Raw genomic sequence first — 22,609 nt, forward strand, 5'->3', positions numbered from 1 at the left:
GGCTCCCGGTTAATATGTGTTGTCATAGTTGGAAATTAAAAAATTTTGGCAGAATTGCTGCCTCTTCAGGAGGGTTGACGGATTGGCGAGAGTCTTCCATGTTGGCACAGTTTTGTGTCTCTCCCAGCTTCTAGCAGCATCCTTTGAGATTGCTTCTGATTGTAGAAGAGCTGCTATATAGTGTTACAGTCATATTAAACATAATAATTCAGGCAGCTGTATTAACATACTAAAGATTTTGTTCCGTGTGTGTTTAGCAGCTCTGTTAGTAAACTCTATAATTGTGTGTGTGTGTGTGTATACATATATACACTTGCGTAAACACACACAGATAGATACACAAACTGTTAGAGAATGCTCTTCAGTTACTGAATTACTAACTTAAACCTAAAATTATGTCATGTAGTCATCTCTGATGCACACTACTGAGATGTCTTAAATCTTAAGTAGTTTGTATTACTCACTGTCTTCTTGGTCCACATGAAGGGCCACACAAATGGTCCTTTGGTGGGGCCCACTGGTAGAACAGGCCCACCTGCCATGCAACCCTTTATGGATTCTGTGACTGGTTGCAGGGGGCCTGGCTACAGTGGAGAGGGACCCTCAGTGATTATTGATCACCCCACTCTTGAAGGATGCATTGGTTATTGTATAGTAAGCATAACACCCTTAAATATTTGTAGCCTGATGGTGTTTTTCACTTTAATCCCACCTGTTTGACTGTAGGAATCCACAAATCCTCTATAGTAGGGTTTCCAATTAAAGGTTGGAGAGGCACACATAGGATTTGTTTTCAAGTTATCCAAAATGAATATTAACAACACATTTGTATCTATAAAACCTTGCTTCAAAAAGGAACAGTTCAATAGCTTGGTCATCCAGAGAAAGCAGACTTGTTTGCAGTCCTCAAGGACCCTTTGGTATATAAACAATGACTGGTTCCTCTAATATAATAAGGGAGCGGTTCCAGGTCACTAAGAATAAATCAACCCAGTTTTTGTTTTTTTTTTGTTTCAGCATCAAAACTCCCAAGTTTGCAGTCTTGCTTTACAAATACAAAAGCACAAGAGAAAAATCTGCAAAATCCTAATGTTTGTGACTTTGAAAAATGGGCCCAGCCTAACCCTGGTGAACTAGAGCAATGTGTTTCCCCAGGTGCCACATAGTAATAATTAGCTTCCTGTCAGCTTTCTCCCACGTTTGGATGAGTTTGGTTTCTTTCTTGCATCTGTCACTGTGACAGCTTGTGCACTGGAACTGACTGATTGTAATGGTAACACAAGCACATGCTCACAAACAAAATGAAGATCAACACTCAGTGAAGAGAGGAATAACACAGGGGTACACAGAACACAGTGCCGCCTAATGTATCACACCAGAGACTGGATCAGTCATAGAAACATGATGGCAGATAAAGGGCAAACGTTCCAGCCAGTCTGCCCATCCACAGTAACCATTATCTCTTCCTTTTTCTAAGAGATCCCACGTGCCTATCCCAGGCTTTCTTGAATTCAGACACAGCCTCTGTCTCCACCACCTCTTCCGGGAGACTGTTCCACACATTTACCACCCTTTCTGTAAAAAAAGTATTTCCTTAGATTACTCCTGAGCCTATCATTCCATTCAGAAACCAATACATTGGAAATACGTTAGTCCCGTCTCTTCAAGTTTACCACATTAGAATACATCCATTTTCAAACCTTTTTTTATTTTTTATTTTTAGTTAATATACATATTTGGAATCCTCATTATTACTACAGTATTGAGGTCCTTTTATTCAACTGTATTAAGGGCCCCTTTTACAATGCTGCAGCATATAGAAACTGAATAGGCTGCATTGCATTTGCATGCAGGAAACACTACCATAGCTTTGTAAAAGAGGCCCTATGAGTGAGTGTGTGTGTGTGTGTGTGGGGGGGGGGGGTGTGTGCGGAGGAAGCTTACTGCAAAACACATTAAAGCAATTTGCAATAAATTGCCTTTCAACGCATGATAATTGTGTTTTGTTTTTATCCAAATTTTTTTTCAGGAAGGGGTTTGCTTTGGGCAGGGAATAGGTGGGGAAGGGTCAAATATGTTCTTTGTTTTTTTTTCACACAAGGCTTCCTATTTTTGATTTTTTTTGCTAATAATCCAAATATATCTTTCAGAAATATAAATAAATACAGCTCCCATTTACTAAGCCGAAAGAGTGAGTGCCGCATGGCAAATGCTTTGACACCCATTCAATCCCTATGGGTGTCTGTACGTTTCAACACATTGACCTGAGCTATTAGGCTTAGTAAAGGGGGGGGGGAAACCTGAGCTGTTATTTATTTAATGGGGTTCTCTAACTTTCCTATTTGAGTTTAGATTAGAATACAATCATGTTTGGGGTATAAATTGTAGTAAAATACTGATCCTAGGATATTCATAGGTTTCTCAGCACTCTGTAAACACAAATTACCCCTTCACACCTTTTCCAAGCCAATTTCTCCAGCTCCTCTCACCCCCACCAACCTTTTATACTGATCCAACATAAACTAACAATACTGCAAGCTATGGGGTATTCAGATGAGAAAAAAATTCCCCTGAAACCAACTTGGACAATGCTGTCCAGCTTGAAGTGGCCAGTTGCATCCAGTATGGTCATTGGGATATAGATGACTGGATGTTAAAGCATCAGCCTATTTGCTGATAAGACATGATGGCATGGAGGTGGAATTAAAGAAGAAAATCTAGGTGTAAAATTAAGTAAGACATTTCTGTGTTTATCCATTCAGGACAGTATAAAACCAAAAGAAATACAGTAAAGATTAACTTAGAGTGGTATCTTAAAAACAGTCAAGCTTCTACAGTAGACAATGAAGACATGTTTTTGATAGTATATAGCAAGCCTAGCCCATTATTCTGTTTGACTCCTAATATTTACTCTTTTTCACTCTCTTAATATCCTGATACAAGCTAATAAAAATGTCTACCACCATTCACCATCTTTAATTTAACGCAGTCACATTAACACTAATCAAGAACCCTGAGCTCTAAAGCAATCCTCTTCCCCTTCTGCTGTGCTTTATGCCCCTCCTAATCCCAAACTTCTCTCTTTTCCTCTGTCTGTTTGAGGGTGACTGCTCTTTTCATTTTCAGCAGAAACTGAAACTGCCCCTGAAACTGTCTGAAAGCTTTCGGTTGAAACAGAAACTGCAGAGGGAGTTCATCATCTGGTTTCAGCCAAAGCCAAAAATGAAAAGTGAAGTCTGGTTGTGTGAATGTGAACCAGTGAGGGGTACTGGGATTGTCAGAGCTTGCATTCTGCATCTATCTGCTAAACCCACAGTATCCAAGCCAGAATATAATCATTTAAGTAATGAAAGACCATATTTTAACTTCAAGCAAAATAGCCTCCACAGACAGGAGCTGCAGCTAATGAAATCAAACTAAGAAACCATGGTGCTTCTACAGTGACTTAACTTTGTGCCACACTTGGAGTGAAAGCTGATGTCATAACTCAACAGAAAGGCTAATTCGTAAGGCCCAGATTCTCTAACCAGTGCCGGAAGGTGCCTAAGCTCAGTTAAAAAAATAAATAAAAAAATAACTGTTTAAATAACATTTTTAATCAAATTTCAAGGTGCCTAAAAAATCTGCTACAGAATTGCACCTTTATAGGTGCTTTAGGCCACCTACAACTACTGTGGGCATGGCTAACCCAGGAAGTGGAGGCGTGAATCATATCAAAGGTAGGTGCAAGAAATACAGGCCTGGAAAACCCTGACCTACATTTCTGACATTACCTTGTCAGAGGTGAGATTCTGTACCCGGTGCTATCGCGTGACTGACATGTGATTGGTGGCCGTTTTTAAGGCGGCTGCCAACAACAGCTTCAGTTACAGAATACGGGCCTAAATGGTAGTGTTTCTAAGGATTTAAAGTCTACTAGGCCTAAGAATGCTTAGTCACTGCTATAAATAAAAGTGTTATGTTATGTTTATGTTAAATGGTACCTAGCAGTTGATTGACAACTGTACTGATCAGTGCCTAGGAGTTAGATGTCATTTATAGAATGAGGGCCTTAGTGCTTCCTAAATAGGAGACAGTAAAGGCCAGATTCTAAAAATGGCACCTATCTCAATAGGGCCTAGAAAAGTAGCATCTACTGCATGTCAATCAAAGTTAGGCGCTGTTTGTGGAATCACACCTAGCAGTGCCTAAATCAGCTTAGATGCCAGTAGACATCATAATGTTAGACGCTGACATATTAAGCCACAGTTTTCTATGTCTAATATATCAGCAACTAACCTAGATGCCTACTGGTGTCTAATTCAGTCCATGCCCAAACTCTGCCCCTAAACACGCCTACTTTATGTGCATATGCTGGTAGGTACCAGTAGGTGCCTCAGTGTGGATGCCTACCATGAGGCGAGGCGTCTGCCGGCTAATTAATTTTTTAAAATTGTTTAAAAAAAAAAAATTAATGGCACTTTCAATTATCAGCACTAATTAAAAAAAAAAAAAAATCCCAAAAAACACACCTTAGGCACCTAGATTGGTTAGGCACCTACCCATAGGTGCCTTTTATAGAAGTGTTCCTGTGTTTACTTTCTGCAGGTACCATGCACTAATGATATTAGTGTAGAACCTGCGAACAACAAAAATGAAAAAGCCTTTAATAGATGCCATAGTAAATCTAGGCATAGGATACAATAAAATCCCATTAATCCCCAATTTTACCGCAATTTAGTAAAAGGGTCCCAGAAATTCTACTACTATTAATTATTTCTATAGTGCTAACAGATGTACACAGTGCTGTACAGAGTCTCGAAGAAGACTGTCCCTGCTCGAAGGAGCTTGAAATCTAAACAGCAGGACAAACAGGATGCCATGGATGCAGTTAGGGGGGATGGTTAATCTGCTTGCTAGGGTGGTAGGCGGTGGGGAGTAGGGTTATGGATTGGAGGCTATATCAAAAATCATAAGATAAGGAATGACAAGGTATAAACTCTTGTTTTGCCACTGATCGACTAAGGGGCCCTTTTACTAAAGCTTAGTGTGTGCTAACTGCTAAAAAGTCTATTATAAATCTATAGGCTTTTTAGCATGCATTAATTCCATTAACATATGTTAAATTTTACTAAAAGAGACCCTAAGAAATGGGGTCTTTGTTTATGGTTTAAATATAGGAATATCATCATTTCAAAGCAAATTTCCAATGGCAAAAAATGAGAAAAGGCCTTTTGTCAATCAGGCTCTTTATATTATCTGTTTCTAGATTGCTACACAAACCACTGTATGAGGTAGCTGAAGAAATTACACTTTGCTTTTGTATTCCAAAATGCATTTTCTTAAATAGACCTAGAAAACGAGCCACTTGCCCTATGTTTCTTCAGTTTAAATGGATTTGCTGTTGTTTATCACACAAGGAAAGGAAAATAGAATAGACTGGATTTATAGTCTTATTCTGAATTATTTTCTCCGTGATGCAATAAGGAAGCCTTTCATTCTTTGTTTTCCTCTCCAGTGACAGGGATTGATGTAATATATAAGACCAATTGACAAAAAATAAACTGCTCTTTAATTTTAGCACTGCATTATCTATATCGCACCAATTGCATGATGGGAAGAAATGCTAGTTTTAATTCACAATGAAAAATAAAATAAGCCTCTTTGGCCGCTGCACATGTTTATTGCTTTGGATATACACTGCAAGTAGTTCATTTGTCGCAGAGAATTGGTGTTAGTGAGCTTCATGGCAGGTTTAGTAGAATCTATAACAAACTTTCTCGCAGATAGCATCTGGTCCAGTAAATGACTGAGCAGTCGCCTAGTGTGAGCAGAATGACTGGCTAGAAAACCCAACATCTAACATAAAACAGAAGGTGGGAAGGAAAAGGAAGATCTAGCAGCTTAAAAAAAAAAAAAAAAGAATAAAAAAAACGTGCTGGCTACTTATGCACTGCAGCATTGAATGACCTTGTTAAACAGTTAAAAAATAAAAAGCCGATACACTGCATATGCAAGTGAGTACAATATTTGTTTTCTTAAATTTATCATTCATCTGCCTTCTGGCTCTGGGCAAAGCACACAATAGAATGCAATATAATAATCGTAAGTACGATAAATATACATATGCAAATAGATCTACTTAGATAGTTATTAGTACAACAATGCACAGCTTAAAATAATTTTATGTGGTAAATTAAAATTCAAAATCATATCCAGTGGCAAATTAAAGTAAAATGATAATCTTTTTATGTCTCTGGGTGCCATGAATGTGGTCTTTTATTGGTTTTGGCTTCTGCATCTTTGGGCTGCCAGCTCAGTTGTAGCCTCTCTCTGTTAGGCAATGGTGCCATCAACCATTTGCAACTGTCTGAGATATTTTCCCCTGTTTTTACAGCCATCCCTACAGACATATTAATGAACCTTTGGTGGGCATAAAAAAATAAGTACTGTAGTTTCTAGAATCTGGTACTCACACGTATATCAGAGGCTATGATTAATGACATACACAACTCAAGGATGAACTCTGGGTAAAAGTTAAAAACAAAATTAAAAAACAAACAAACCCAAAACACCTCCCGCCATCTCCAAGGACACACGCAAACCTTTCACTTAAAAAGGAAGAAAAGGAAATATATGAACTCTTTAATATCTGAAGCTAATCTTTGGAAGGCTAAGAGGCTCATTTTCAAAATAGAAAAACATCTCTCAAAAATGGCATAAAGTGGATTTACCCCACCCCCTTTACAAAAGCACAGAAGAGGTTTTTAGTGCCAGCTGGCATGCTGAATGTTCTGTGCAGATCCGACGGTTTCTATGAGCGTTGGAGCAGCACAGAGCATTCAGCGTGCTGGCCAGTGCTAAAAACCTCTTCTGCGCTTTTGTTATTTGATATAAAATCCCAATTGCTATTTTCAAAACACATTTTCTATGCTGTTTCTCTGAAGTACATCTATATCTCAAGGGGGCGTGTTTTGGGCTTGATTAGGATGAACTTATGATTTGGATGTTTTTCTGCAGTAATGGAACACTGCAGAAAACATCCAGGATGTTTGAGGCTAGACCTATTTCATTAATGAGTAAGTACCAAAAAGGTAGTCAAACTGACCAGATAACCACAGGAAGTATGGAAACATGGCCTCCCCTTATTCCCCTCCATGGTTACTGATCCCTTCCCACCTCCCATAGATGTGAATGAAACAGTACATACCAGATTGTATATGGCAGCTTCAGATGTTATGTATGGCCACCCCCCTCTCCCGCTCCTTCCCTGCTCCCCTTTTTTCATGCACCCCCTCCCTTCATTAGTGCAGCACTGTAAACAGGAAAAATCATTGCTTCTCCATTTTGAAATGCAGTGTTATAGATCACATTCCTGAAACTGTAGGAGATAGAACTAGGAAGGTGTTACAGCGTGAACAGGAATGGATCTTCTGTAATGTGACCATACATCCCATTTTGAACAGGACCGTCCCGTTTTTAGCTCACCTGTCCCATTGTTCCCACACACAGCTTGGGGATCCCAAAGCTGTGCATGGGGACAATAGTGCAGGCGATAAAGGAACCTGGCCTCTCTCCCCCCGCTTCCCTGCCGCTGCCGATGCAGCAACAGTAGAAGCCAAGGTGAGTGCAGTGACTACACAACGGCCAGCCTAGAAGCCTAACGTCAATTCTAACGTTGGAGAGGAAGTTCCGGGCCAGACAACTGCCTGCGGGGAGAAGTTGTCCGTGGCGGTGGTGTGGGGGAAGGCAGGAAGAGAGAAAGAAATTAAGTTAGGGGAGTGTGGCAGCGGTGGCTTTGGGGGGGGAAGGGAGGCATTTTTTTCCCCCTCTTTGCCTCAGTTTAGCACAGTGCCTGATAATGCTAAAAGAGATAATGCAGGGAAGAGAGTGGATATGAAATACTTGCCAGAGGTCCCGACACGATGAGGACTGTCCAGTGGAGGAAGGCAGAAGGGACTTATATTTACAAAGCCAGTACAGGACCTGTTTCTTGCCCAGTGACCACCAGTTCCCTTTCTGCCTACCAGCAGAAATGGTTGTGTTTGTCAAGGCATGAAATAGTAGAAATGTAGCCTTCACAAATGGCACCCTACATCCCCCGTGAAACAAGGACGAAGCCAAAGTTTCTTCTGAGAAATCCCATAGGGAGCACTGAAGGTCACAGCCCTGGAAGGAGACGGGCTGCAATAAATCCAATACCTTCTAAATGCTTTTGCTGTTTTAGACTGTTAGTGTGGCGGTGACTTGGAGAAATATGTGGCGGCAGAGGCATGGGGGGGGGGGGGGGCTAGGAGAGAGAAAGAAAGACCGAAAGTGTGTGGGGGGGGGGGGGAGGGGGAGAAAGAAAGAAAGGATGCACACAGTCAGAAGGAAGTGTGACCAGAGACTAATGAAATCACCAGACAATGAAGGTAGGAAAAATGATTTTATTTTCAATTTAGTGATCAAAATGCATCAGTTTTGAGAATTTATATCTGCTCTCTATATTTTGCACTATATTTAATGGGTTCCGATGGAGGGGGAGGGGGAAGGATCCAGGAGAGGATCCGGGGGGTGGGGGTCCTGTCCTGTCCCGTTTTGAAGAAAAAAAATAAATGGTCACATTAATCTTCCGTCTTGGTACAGAAGAACCACGGGGTCTAAATTCTAGGACAGATTGGCACCTTCTCCTGTGATTAAATCCTTTTTGAATTCCATACTTTTGAATAACAGTATTTGTGAGACAAAAAACAGTATTGTATTTAAAACACTGTGGTATTTGTGAACAGTGTAGGCAGGGCATGTTTAACAACAGGGTCAGCCTAGTTTCAGTAAAGGGGTGCTCTGATTGGGCAGTGTAAGGGAGTGTTTTGATTGGGTTGCTTAAGTTGTAGGCAGGTCTGCAATGGCAGATGCTGTCGAGTTTAAAATTTGATCCAAGAGCCTTCATGTGTTCATGCTTTACAGCAGCGGTCTCAAACACGCAGCTCACAGGTCACATGCAGCCCCCCCAGGGACTATTTTGCAGCCCGCGATCTGTCCTCTCCACTTCACAAGTTTTCCGATTGTGGAGAGGACAATCGCGTACAGACCGCGAGTGCTGTAATTGGACTTGCAGAAGTCTCTCTGGAGGGAATGTCAGCAAATTGCTCGCGGCTCACCTAAAGCAGGGGTCCCCAATCTGCTTCCTTTCCCTTCTCACTGCCCTCCCCCAAGCCACCGTAATCGGGAAACAGGCCAGTGCCGAGGTCTTAGCTCTCCCTGCTTATCTTCCCCAGCTCGGAGCCGACCAATTCTCACCACCCTACGTCAATTCTAACGTTGGGGAGGAAGTTCTGGGCCAGCCAATCGCTGCCTGGCTGGCCTGGAACTTCCTCTCCGACATTAGAATTGACATCGGATGGCGAGAATTGGTCGGCCCCGCGCTGGGGAAGATAAGCAGGGAGAGCTAAAACCTTGGCACTGGCCTGTTCCCTGATTGCGGTGGTGGCGGCCTGTTCCCCAATGGTGGTGGCTTGGGGGAGGGCAGGGAAAAATAAAGAAAGGGGAGGACAGGGAGACAGAAAGAAAGAAGGGAGACGGGACACAGACAGAAAGGGGCATGGAGAGAGAAAGACAGAAAGAAAGGGTGGGCATGGAGAAAGAAAAAAAAGAAAGAAAGGGGGCATGGAGAGAAAGAGAGAAAGAAAGAAGGGAGCAGGGTGAAAGAAATAAAAAGTTGGGGGAGGGAAGGAGACAGATGCCAGACCAGGGGAAAGGAAGGAAGGAGAGAAAGGAAAGAAAGAGATGTCAGACCATGGAAATAGGGATGGAAGAAGAGAGAGATAGAAGGGAAGGTAAGACATGGAAATGTAAATTTTGAAAAGAAAGCCGAAAAATTGAATATTAAGTTAATGCCAAAGATGGATGCAAGGCAGAAAGTGAAGACGGAGAGAAAAACAGTCAAAGGACAAGAAGGCCCTGGAAACATAGTTAAAAGCACAGAAAAATAAAGTCACCAGCCAACAAAGGTAGGGAAAATGATTTTATTTTCAATATAGTGATTTAAATGTATCAGTTTTAAGAAAGGAAAGATATTAAACTTTAAAATGTGAAGGCTGCAGAAAAAATAGGGTACTTGGAGGGCCGCAGAAAAAATAGTTAATGTCTTATTAAAGAAATGACAACTTTACATGAGGTAAAATTGTCATTAACTATTTTTTCTGCGGCCCTCCAAGTACCTACAAATCCAAAATGTGGCCCACTAAGGGTTTGAGTTTGAGACCACTGCTTTACAGTATACAACATACATATAAGAACATTTTTAAACACTGTTTGGGATCAAGAACACTTGTGGAAGCTTTGATTCCTGGATGGAGAAGGTGGGGCTGAGTCAATTAACATGGCCAGCCTAGTTTGAGTCAGGGAGCACTGGGATTGGACAGCTCAAGCTGTAGGCGAGTTTATGATGTCAGATGCCATAGAGTTCAAAATCTGACCTGAAGATTTCCATGTTTGCTACCTTTTGATCACAGAGTTAAGTGCCGATACAAGTTTAATTCATTTGTTTCACTAACTGAAGGGAATGCAGTTTCATGTTTATAAAGGTAGATCTTTTGTAATGTGTCTGCTCTGATTGTATTGCAGACGCAGCCTTATTGCCCTGATGCAGCATAGTGAAACGCTGGCAGGCCATCGTCGGCTTTTGGCTGATGGGCTTAACAGACCTGCTGTTTTTGAACAAGAGTGTGGAATGACATAAGTGTTGTAGCTTCAGGCTTTCGTGCATATTTTATGCTAGCACTCATCCGATCGCAGTTTTAACACACTAGCAGGAAGTGATTTTATGGTCACTCCCGAGTATCTGTTAGGCCCCCTCCAGCTTAAGAAAGTAAGTCTGGAATATAGTGTTTAGCTCTGAAGAAGTTTTTTAAATATAAAAACTTATTTAAAAAATTATAAATGATTTATTACTAAATTAGAAATTATAGAATTAATTATATGATTATGAAATTATAAAATTTATAGGGAGTTATAAAATTAACAAAGAAACGTAGGGAGGAGGAGGTTTTTGAGCCAATGAGGGAGCTCTTGAATACAGCCTGCTTGAAAGCTAATGAGTAGCGGCAGACTGGGAGTCTGAGGCTCTTTCCTCCTTTCTTTATGGTATCCTTTAAGCTGAATATATTATGATAGCATAACATTATATTGAAAGTTAATTCCTTTTAATTAGGGAACAAGTGAATATATCCCCTAGGTGTTTGGAGTATTGAATTGTTGGTTTCCTTGGGGTTGTATGATTGTGGAGTGTTTCACTTGGTAATCAAGTCACTTCATCCCCCATTGTCCCAGGTACATTAGAGCAGTGGTTCCCAACTCTGTCCTGGAGGACCACCAGGCCAATCGGTTTTTCAGGCTAGCCCTAATGAATATGCATGAGAGAGATTTGCATATAGTGGAAGTGATAGATATGCAAATCTGCTCCATGCATATTCATTAGGGCGATCCTGAAAACCCAATTAGCCTGGTGGTCCTCCAGGACAGGGTTAGAGACCACTGCATTAGAGTGTTAGTCCGCTGGGACAGATAGGGAAAATACCTGAGTACTTGAATATAAACCACTTAGGCGGATAAAAATACTTAAATATTGAAAACTAGTCTTATAGCCCGTTACATTAACGGGTGCTAGAATATATGTGTGTGTGTCTCTCTTTATTTCTTTTTCTCTTTCTCTCTCCTTAGCCGCTTTCTTTCTTTCTGTCTTTCTTTTTCCTTGGCTGTCCATCACCACCCCTTGCCTGCTCCCCCTGTCCATTCTCCCTTCCTTTTACCTCCCCTGTGTCCACCACCACCCCTTCACAGGTCTCCTTATGCAGCAGCAGCCCTTCTCCCTTTGTTTTACCTCCCCCCTGTCCAACAGCACCTTCCTTCTCCCCCTGTCCAACATTAGGCCTTCGTTCCTTTTTCTTCATCACCACCCCCGTACATCAGCACCTCTTTCCTTCTCCCTCTGTCCAGCAGTAGGCATCCCTTCCTTTTTCTCCCTCCCTCCTCCTTCTTATCCCTATGATACACTTACCTTGCTCTGCCCCTGATCAGAGGCTCCCAACAGCCGCCCAGTTGCACCCATTGGAAAAGTTCCTTCTGTGGCATCCCGCACCCTCCTGACGCGACTCCCGCTGTCTTTCTTTCTGTCTGTCTCTGTCCCTGGCCCCCTTTGTCTGTTTGTCTTTCTGTATATCTTCCTGCCCCTGTATCTTTCTGTCTCCCTTCCTCCCTCTGTCTGTCTGTCCGAAGCAGCATTCCTTCCCCCTCCATTTCCCTCCCCCCACACCAGTTCCCTGTGCACCTGCCCCTGTGCCTTTCTGTCTCCCTTCCTCCCTCTGTCTGTCTGTCCAAAGCAGCATTCCCTCCCCCTCCATTTCCCTCCCTCCACACCAGTTCCCTGTGCACCTGCCCGTGTCTTTCTGTCTCCTTTCCTCCCTCTGTCTGTCTGTGCAAAGCAGCATTCCCTTCCCCTTCCATTTCCCTCCCCCCACACCAGTTCCCTGTGCAGCAGCATTAGCGTTTCCTCTACCCCCTTTTCCTTCCCACAGTCGCGACTACAAATGCGGGCCCGAGTCCTTTGCCCCCCCCCTTACCTTACCTTCCCGCAGGCCCGACTACAAATGGCGATTCAAGCAGCAGTCTTCACACGCTGCTTCGGGTTCTTCTACTGCCCTGATTTACTCTGGCACGTCCGGAGCAAATCAGGGCAGTAGAAGGGCCTGAAGCAGCGTGTGAAGACTGCTGGACACGCTGCTTAAATCGGCAGTCGGGCCCGCGATAAGGGAAGAGGGGGGGCGGCAAATGATAGCGGAAAGTTGCTGGGCTCCTCGGTGGGGGCGCTGAGTGGCCGCGATCCCTCTCCTCCCAGACCCCCCTCCCCCCCCCCGGAGGAACGGAGATCGAGTTGCCGCCATTTTGAAGATCGTTCTGCCCTGCTCCTTGCCTTAGTATATTTTTAAGTTGAAAGACACGGTGGCGGCGGCTCCTCTCAAGATCCCCGACTGCATTGGACTTCCGACGCAGGTGGGGATCCTGAGAGGAGCCGCTGCCTCATCTTTCAACTTAAAAATATAGTAAGGCAAGGAGCAGGGCAGAGCGAAGAACATTGATTCCCATAAGATCATCCGCCTCGGGGGAGACAGACGCCGCGGCCGACATCAGCCTCGGGGGAAGAGAGAGGACTTCAGGCAAGGAGCAGGGCAAATCAAAAAACAGCATGGGCCGACAGCCGCCCTGTCCGACATCCGTCTCGGGGGAGGAGAGAGAGTGTTTCGGTCTGAGATGCTGTACATCTCACGGAAAACGGACGCACGCATAGGAACTGTGCATGCGCGGCTTACCATTTTATTATATTAGATGCCCCTCCACATCTCTAGAAGATTTTTCAAGCAGAAATTATATGGACTTGTGCACTTGATGAGACCAATGTGCTAAATACAGCAGAAGATGCAACATTCTTATTATATACTAGCTGATGGCCCGGCGTTGCACGGGTATTTAATTATAGCAATAACACTGTAAATGGATTCAAATAAAGATACTTTATAGTGGTGAATGAAAATATTTTTTTACTTTATAAAAAGTACAATATTCAAATTATAATGTGAAATATTTGACAAAATGAATACAATACAACTAACACAAAACTTGATTATAAACAACATTTTTAGTTTCACCTCCAGGAGCAAGAACATATACATTATTGGGTGAACCCACCCTTCCCACGTGTGCAGGTGGGCCGTGAGACCCCAAGAACATATCACCCCCGGTAGTGAGGGATCTGCATACCAATTTTCGTTCAAATCGGTCCCACAGCTTATTACATTTTTTCCATTGACATGAATGGGTGAAATCCGATTTTCTGCTTGTAGCTCAGCCAACGTGTGCAGGTGTGCCGGAAGACCCCCAGAACATATCACCCCAGGTAGTGAGGGATCTGCATACCAAGTTTCGTTCAAATCGGTCAAGCCGTTTTTGAATTAATGTGAGAATGGCATCTTTTTACATTTTTTCCATTGACATGAATGGGTGAAATGTGATTTTCTGTTTGTAGCTCCGCCCATGTGTGCAGGTGGGCCGCGAGACCCCCAGAACATATCACCCTCGGTATGCATACCAATTTTTGTTCAAATCGGTCCCACAGCTTTTTACATTTTTTCCATTGACTTGAATGGGTGAAATCTGATTTTCTGTTTGTAGCTCCACCCACGTGTGCAGGTGGGCCGCGAGACCCCAAGAACATATCACCCCAGGTAGTGAGGGATCTGCATACCAAGTTTCGTTCAAATCGGTCAAGCCGTTTTTGAATTACTTTGAGAATGGCAGCTTTTTACATTTTTTCCATTGACATGAATGGGTGAAATGTGATTTTCTGTTTGTAGCTCCGCCCACGTGTTCAGGTGGGCAGCGAGACCCCCAGAACATATCACCCCAGATAGTGAGGGATCTGCATACCAAGTTTCGTTCAAATCGGGCAAGCCGTTTTTGCGTTGGCAGCTGTTTTACATTTTTTCCATTGACATGAATGGGTGAAATCTGATTTTATGTTTGTAGCTCCGCCCACATGTGCAGGTGGGCCGTGAGACCCCCAGAACATATCACCCCAGGTAGTGAGGGATCCGCATACCAAGTTTCGTTCAAATCGGTCAAGCCGTTTTTGCGTGATCGCGGCACATACATACATACATCCGATTTTATATATATAGATTTTTAAATCATTTATTTTCCCTAGCCTTTTCAGAGGCTTCATTTCAGCTATGGTTATAGGGTGAATTTTGTATGTTCCTAATGCATTAGAACAGGGGTGGGCAACTCCAGTCCTCGAGGGCCAGAATCTAGTCGAGTTGTCAGGATTTCCCCAATGAATAGGCATGAGATCTATTTGCATGCACTGCTTTCAATGCATATTCATTGGGGAAATCCTGCTAACCCATCGGATTCCGGCCCTCGAGGACCAGAGTTGCCCACCCCTGCATTAGAACAATCTGCATTTTATGATGTGAAGTGTTAGGATGTGTATCTCATAAATAAAAAGTACATTGTGAGCCCACTAGGGACATGGAATGTACCTGCATTTAATATATGAAAGAGTATATCAACTCCATGACCCTTGAAGTCCTTTGTACGTTATTGTGCATTGCAATAGGAAAGTTTGTATTTTTCTTATGCAAATTGTGGATGTATGTTGTTATTTCATTTAATTCATTTTGACTTTATTGTAAACTGTTTAGAAAAGGGGAACTCAAACCTGTCCTAGGGGTCCACAAGCCATTCAAGTTTTTAGGATATCTCTAATTAGGATTACCATGTGGCTCCAGAAAAAGGGGGAAGGATTGAGACATCTGGGTTTTTCTTTCCTTGCTTTCAAAGGAAGTCAAATCTGGATGTCTCAATCCAGCCTCCTTTTTCTGGATCCAAGTGGTAACCCTATCCCTACAGGATGTGCATGAGAGATGTTGGACTGTTATCTCTATTGTATACAAACCACTCTCATGCCTATTCATTAGGAATATCCTGAAAACTTAACCAACTTGAGGACCCTTTTGAACACCCTTGGTATAGAAGAATGGTATATCAAGAAGTTTAATAAATATAAAGATAGTGTATAGGTTAAATACTCACATATACATAGATGTGTGCAATAAATACTTACATATATGCTGGTATTCTACACTTTTACATGTAAATGTCAATCACCAGTTAACAGAATTGTTTGTTTACTGCCAAGATGGTTTGAGGGTGAAGAGCGGATGCCTGGTAATTACCAAGGCAACTAGAACCACAAAAATAATAGTTCTAACTTGCCCAGAAAACTATCTGGGTATCAGCACTGCGTATTGGCAGCACCCAGATAACTCCTGGGAGTCAAAGACCTGAAAATTTGGTGCTGTTATCCGAATAACATCCCTAAACAGCCAGAATTTAAAAAGAAACTTGCCCACTGCAGATTAATATTACCTGAAGAACTAATAGTGCTCAGATTTTCAGTAAAGTGATAAAACAGTCAAAAATACAACTATAGCATCAATCTTTCAGTGATCGTTTCACTTAGATTCTGCCCTCCACAGGGATAGTTATGTTTTCTAAGGCTTGCAAAACATATTGGCAGGGTATCCCCTTATCCATTGCCACTTCTTCAAGCAGATGAATTTATAAACAGACATTTCAAGCAGCTCCTAGAAATAAAATTATCACCTCAAACTCCAAACCAGCAGTCTTGTAGTAGTACGGACCAAGGGAGATCAGGGTGTAACTTCGGACCTTCCGTCTAAAAATTGTAGCAGCCAAAAAAATGTGCTGTTCCTCACTATAGCAACATAAAATTTGGTTTGCCAGATGAGTCACTAACGAGGTAATTAGGCAAATAGGGTACTGATTCATACAATATATTTTATTGCTGTAAAATAGTTCATTGTACCACAGCTTAGTAACTTCCCCTATATATTAGAAGTAAAATTAGCATCAGTGGTGTAGCGAGGATGAGGGGTGCCCATTCCCCACCCTCTTCTCTGCCCCCGCCCTTTGCAGCTTCCCCCTTACCATCCCCATACCTTTTTAATTTTCCGGAAGTGACATCAGAGAGAGGCTAATTTTTTACATGCATTTCCAGCACTGTTTTACAATTTAGGTCTCTGGAAGAGAGCAGGAACTGGAAGTTCCATTCTAGTGCAATGAGAACAGGAAGAGGATGACATTTCATTTCTCTCTCTTTTTGCTTCTTTTCCTCTGACTAAAACACCTGAAAGCACACTCTCCGTTTTTATTTGTTATTCTTTTTGAGCCCTCTTTGAGGCTCCAATCTCTCTGCTTTAAATTCAGTACACAGCACACCTTTTTCAGCAGGAAGGACAATTTTTTTTCACCTCCAGTTCCAAGGACATCATTAATATGCATATTTGTAAGGGATTGGATTCTTTTCCTTAGTCACCCTACATGTGATGCCTGCAGCAACGGTGACAGAAGTCACTTGAATCATGTTAATGTGCACAATAATACGCCCCTGAGCGATGCAAACCGTATCTGTGGGGACACCGAAAATCCAAGAACAAATTCTCCTTCGACATCAATAATGTGCTGTCATAGAGTCATTCATTTATTTATTATATTGATATTACTTATTTATGACCCAATGTCTTGAGGGGGCTGCCTTTCAATTTGGAATTATATTTAACCATACTTTTAGAATGCAATTCTTACGTATAAATGTGAATTATGCACTTGATGAATTTTAGATGAAAATTACAGTAAACGACTACATTATTTATCATGCCTGGCATGTACTGTCAATGTGACAATTAATTAATCAAGATCAACTTCTTTAATAACAATACATTAAATATCAAAACACTCCGATTGGCCTCTTTGGGTAAATTAAAGTGCCATGCTCTTGTGTGTTAATATCACATTTATATATGTCAACCAGCGCTGAATACTGGCCACAGGGGATGGTATGTACTGAAATGACAGTAAAGCTTTAGTCACATACCCACAAATTCTAGCGCCATAGGTTGCACACACAAATGAGTGTGCAAAGCCAATTTAAATGTGCAACTTAATTTTTTTTTTAAAAGACCAATTGGCAATTAACAACTAATAAATGGCACTAATTAGAAATTACAGGCACAACTTGGTAGCCACATTCTAAAAAGTGATGCGTGTCATTTCTAGTTAGTAAATCTTAAAAGGGGCTTGGATAACACTTTCCGCCAACACTTCGGCTTCTGGATTCGGCACCTGTAAAAACATTTTCTCCACATCTGTATAAGATTATCTTTACATCTTGGATCCCCGAGGGAGGCGGGTTTAGCTGAAACATGGCTTGGGCTGGGTCCTTTCTTAAAGACATGTGTAGATTACAGTTTTTATTGCTCCATCTGCTTTAATCAAGAAAGTTTTGAATAAAAATTATCGCCAAGGTCCGAGAACATTGCATTTCTATAGTCTCGTTTGTTTGCATTTGTTCATTTCCTGTGGAAACTTGGGTCTTTTTGCTTTTGTCGTTCCTTGGACTAGGGAAGAGCATGGGCAATTTGTGGACATTCCCTAAATGTTAGGCACACTGTTATAGAATATGTCCGATCCATGCACAACTTAGGCACATGCTTTTAGGTCATAAGAACATAAGCAGTGCCTCTGCTGGGTCAGACCAGAGGTCTATCATGCCCAGCAGTCCGCTCACACGGTGGCCCATCAGGTCCAGGACCTGTATAGTAATCCTCTATCTATACCTTTCTATCCCCTTTTCCTTCAGGAAATCATCTAATCCCTTCTTGAACCCTAATACCGTACTCTGTCCTATCACACCCTCTGGAAGCACATTCCAGGTGTCCACCACCCTTTGGGTGAAGAAGAACTTCCTAGCATTGGTTCTGAATCTGTCCCCGCTTAATTTTTCCGAATGCCCTCTCGTTCTTGTAGTTTTCGAACGTTTGAAGAATCTGCCCCTCTCCATTTTCTCCATAACCTTCATGACCTTGTAAGTCTCTATCATGTCCCCTCTAAGTCTCTGCTTTTCCAGGGAAAAGAGCCCCAGTTTCTCTAGTCTTTCAGCATATGAAAGGTTTTCCATACCTTTTATCAATCTCATTGCTCTTTTCTGGACCCTCTCGAGTATCGCCATATCCTTCTTAAGGTACGGTGACCAATATTGGATGCAGTACTCTAGATGCGGGCACACCATCGCCCAATACAACGGCAGGATAACTTCTTTCGTTCTGGTTGTAATACCTTTCTTGATAGTACCCAACATTCTATTTGCCTTCTTAGAGGCTGCTGCGCACTGTGCCGACGGCTTCATTGTGTTGTCCACTATTACCCCAAGTCCTTTTCTTGGGTACTTTCACCCATTACCAGCCCTCCCATCGTATAACTTTACTTTGGGTTTTTGTTTCCTACATGCAAGACTTTACATTTCTCTACATTGAACTTCATCTGCCATCTCATCGCCCACTATCCTAGTTTGTTCAGGTCCCTTTGTAAATCTTCGCAGTCCTCTTTAGTCCTAACTACACTAAATAGTTTGGTGTCGTCTGCAAATTTTATTACTTCGCACTTCGTCCCTGTTTCTAGATCATTTATAAATACATTCAACAGCAGTGGTCCGAGTACCGACCCCTGCGGAACACCACTCTTGATCCTCCTCCAGTCCGAGTAGTGGCCCTTCACTCCTACCTTACCAGGTATAGCTTTCTTTAGCCTAAATAGGGTAGCCAAAATGTTATGCCATGTATGGCTACTTAGAGCGATTCTATATTTAGAAGGAGTCTATTAAAGAATTGCACTAAGTGCCATGCTAATCAATGGCAATTTTTATGGGTGCCCTCAATGCCATTAACTCCCAAATTCTATATATGGTGCCCAAATTTGGATGAATAACCGAGATGTGAGCATCAGTAATTGAATATTAACAAACAATTATTGACACTCATTAAAATTTGCATATGCATCTTGCTGCATGCTATTCTATGAGGTAGAGGCAGCAGGATGTTTTTTTTTGTTTGGGGGAGTCAAAAGCTCCTCCCTAGACCCTGCTCCAGACCTGCCTATGCTCCGCCCTACATTAGCCCCAGAACCCACACTCATAATAATAGTACTAATTGTAATACCATTTTTTTCCATATACATACAATATTAATCTTATTAACAATGCATAATGGTAACCACATAATTAAACTACACAAAGCACACTGTATGCAGAGAAAGTTTTAATTTACAATCATTTATATTCTGATTTTTTCAGAGAGGTCAAGGCAGATGGTTTTAAAATATGCAATGTAACCTCAGTAACTACTACTTAAATATATCGCAAAATATAGACAGCAGATGTAAAATTCTCAAAATTGACACATTTCAACCATTAAATTGAAAAAAAAAAAAAATAAATAAATCATTTTCCCTACCTTTGTTGTCTGGTGAATTTATTTTTTGTAATCATCTTTTCCCAGTCTCTGGTTGCACTTTTTCTTCCTTAACAGTGTTTCTACTGCCTTCTTAACTATTTACTGTTTTTTTCTCCTTCACTTTCTGCCCTACATCCATCTTTCACTTCAATACAAATCCAAACTGAGGAACAAGTGTATAAAGAGATCCTCTCACTTAACACTGACACACACCATCATAGTACAAACTGTCTGCGCTAAAATAAATTCAATTAGTGCACAACTAGTGAATATATATATATATAAGAAATGCCTTCACCGGATCAGACCCTAAGTCCATCTTGTCCGGCGACCCGCACACCTCGGAGGCCAAGTTAGGTGTTCCCTAATTGACACCTTGTTCACCCGTATCCCTCAATGCACTTAGCTGTAATAACTCATAACTCAAAAGAGGGCATGGGCAAGGGCATGTCTTTAATTATATATACACTAGTGTTTAAGCCCGTTAGATTAACGGGTGCTAGATGACCGCCTCTCCTGCTTTTGAACCTGGGCAGGGGCAGAGGCAGAGCCGGGGCGGGAGGGAGTGACGGTGGGAGAACAATTTCAAAGCCTCGGAAGCGGCGGCTCCTTGACCAATCCGTGCATCGTCCCCACACTCGCGGTCTGGCTGGCTCCCCCACCAAAGCTCTTCGCAGTGTCAGCCCCTCCTGCATCCGTCCCCGTGTCCCAAGCCTCTCCGAAGGCCGGCTCCCACGAAAATGGTACCCCTCTGTCCAAAGCCGCAGCGGCAGCCTCCCTCAAAACACATTTCAAATCTGACATATTGTAATCACAAAACAGAAAATAAAATTATTTTTCTTACCTTTTGTTGTCTGGTCATTATTCATATCATGTAGGGGTCCCAGGCTATGGTTGGCTTTTGATAACTCGCTTGCCAGGGCCCCTTCTTTCTTCTTCCCTCCCTCCATCCCTGCAGCTGAAGACAGGCACCTCCCCCCAGTGGTCTGAGACAGGAGGGAGCAGTTAGGAGAGGGTCTGAGGGCAAAGAGGGGCTCAACAACGCCCAACCACCTTTCCTTCCCTCCCTCCATCAGGTGCAGCGAATCCACCAATGTTAAAAGGAGCCGCGTCGAAATCGGAGGCCTTCCACTGCCGTAGCACGTTCCCCTCTGCCTTGGTCCCGCCCCTTCTCTGACATATGGGACCGCGGCAGAGGGAACGTGTTACGGTGGCGGCAGGGCTCCAATTTCAAAGCAGCTGCTTTTAACATAGACGGAGCTGAACTGACCTGATGGAGGAAGGGAAGGAACGGTGGGGCAAATTTCGGCAACGGCAGGAATTGTTTGGCGGGCCAAGCACCGGTTTCTTTAGGCAGCCCCGGTTGTTTACTTGGATTCAATGTGAGCCGGGTGAGGAAGGCCGCCGCAGCCTCGCGGCTAGGTAGGGGGACAACAATGGCGCTTATGCTCAAGCCCCCGCCGCAGCTCCTCTCTCGATCCTGGTGCGGTTCGAGAGAGGAGTCGTGGCGGCGGCTTGAGCATAAACGCGATTGTGTCCCCCTACCTAGCGGCGAGGCTGCGGCGGCCTTCCTCACCCGGCTCTCACGGCTGGCGGCCGGCGAACCCTAATGCTGACATTGAATCCAAGTAAACAACCGGGGCTGCCTAAAGAAACATGGTAATCATATTCTGTTCAGCTCCTAGGCGGTTGAGGGGGGAAGGTTGTGGTCGGAGTTGCTAGGCTGCAGCGGATGTGTGAGTTGCGAGTGTAGGGCCTGTAGCGGCACGAGGTGGAGAGCAGGCTGTGGTGACGTAGTAGGTGCGCATGCGCACTCGTGGTTCCGCGACGGGATCAGGTAACACGATTATTTTAGTGCGCATGCGCATCCTACCATTTTATTATATTAGATTTTACTAAAGCTCAAGATTCAAGGCTATTCATTACTTGTTATACTGCCCATTGGGGACTTTGAGTGACTCACGACGATTAATTAATGCAAGGTGTGGAAATTAGAAAGAATATGAACAGAAGCAAGGAACTCCATATTTCATAGGAAAAAAAAAAAATTCACAGGAAACAAGTGACTGGATTGCTTATCGTTTCAGACCACCAACTGTCCAGTGGCACCCCCGCACCCATGAAGAGAAGTTAAAATATTTAAATATAAAGTTAAGATAAGTTATGTTAAAGCATCTCAAAAAAGAAACGTTTTGAAGCCAGTCTTGCATTTTGGAGGAGTGGTCTCTAGTCATAATTGGACTGCAAGAGTGTTCTACAGATTGTGATCCGCAACACTAAAATATTACTTTGAAAAGGCCTTAGCCAAAGTATCTGATGGATCACCATAGTGAATATTTAAGTCTCCTAAGATAAGTAATGGGGAGAACAAAGTAATATAAAAACTAATAAGCTCTTGTAGAGCCAAAAGAGAAGAACATGTGACTTGGGGTGGATTATAAATATGTGTCAAAAGAGAAGAAAGTTATTTTTAGAACTATTCTAGAGTGGAAGAGAAAGAGGAACTTTGATTTTGCAACAAAACAGAAAGCAGTAATTTTAGTAGAGACTAGAACTGCTAATCCTCCACCTTTACAGTGTTTGATGTTGACAAAAAAAAAGTATATCCTGGTGGTAACCAGGTTTCAATGAGAGCAAAGATGTCCTGTTTCAGGAAGGCATAAATCAAGTGAGTTTTGGATCAAAGAAAGCGGATATTAAGATTTGCTAGTTGTAATCTCATT

Source organism: Geotrypetes seraphini, chromosome 2, assembly GCF_902459505.1.
Source record: "Geotrypetes seraphini chromosome 2, aGeoSer1.1, whole genome shotgun sequence".
Taxonomy (NCBI): domain Eukaryota; kingdom Metazoa; phylum Chordata; class Amphibia; order Gymnophiona; family Dermophiidae; genus Geotrypetes; species Geotrypetes seraphini.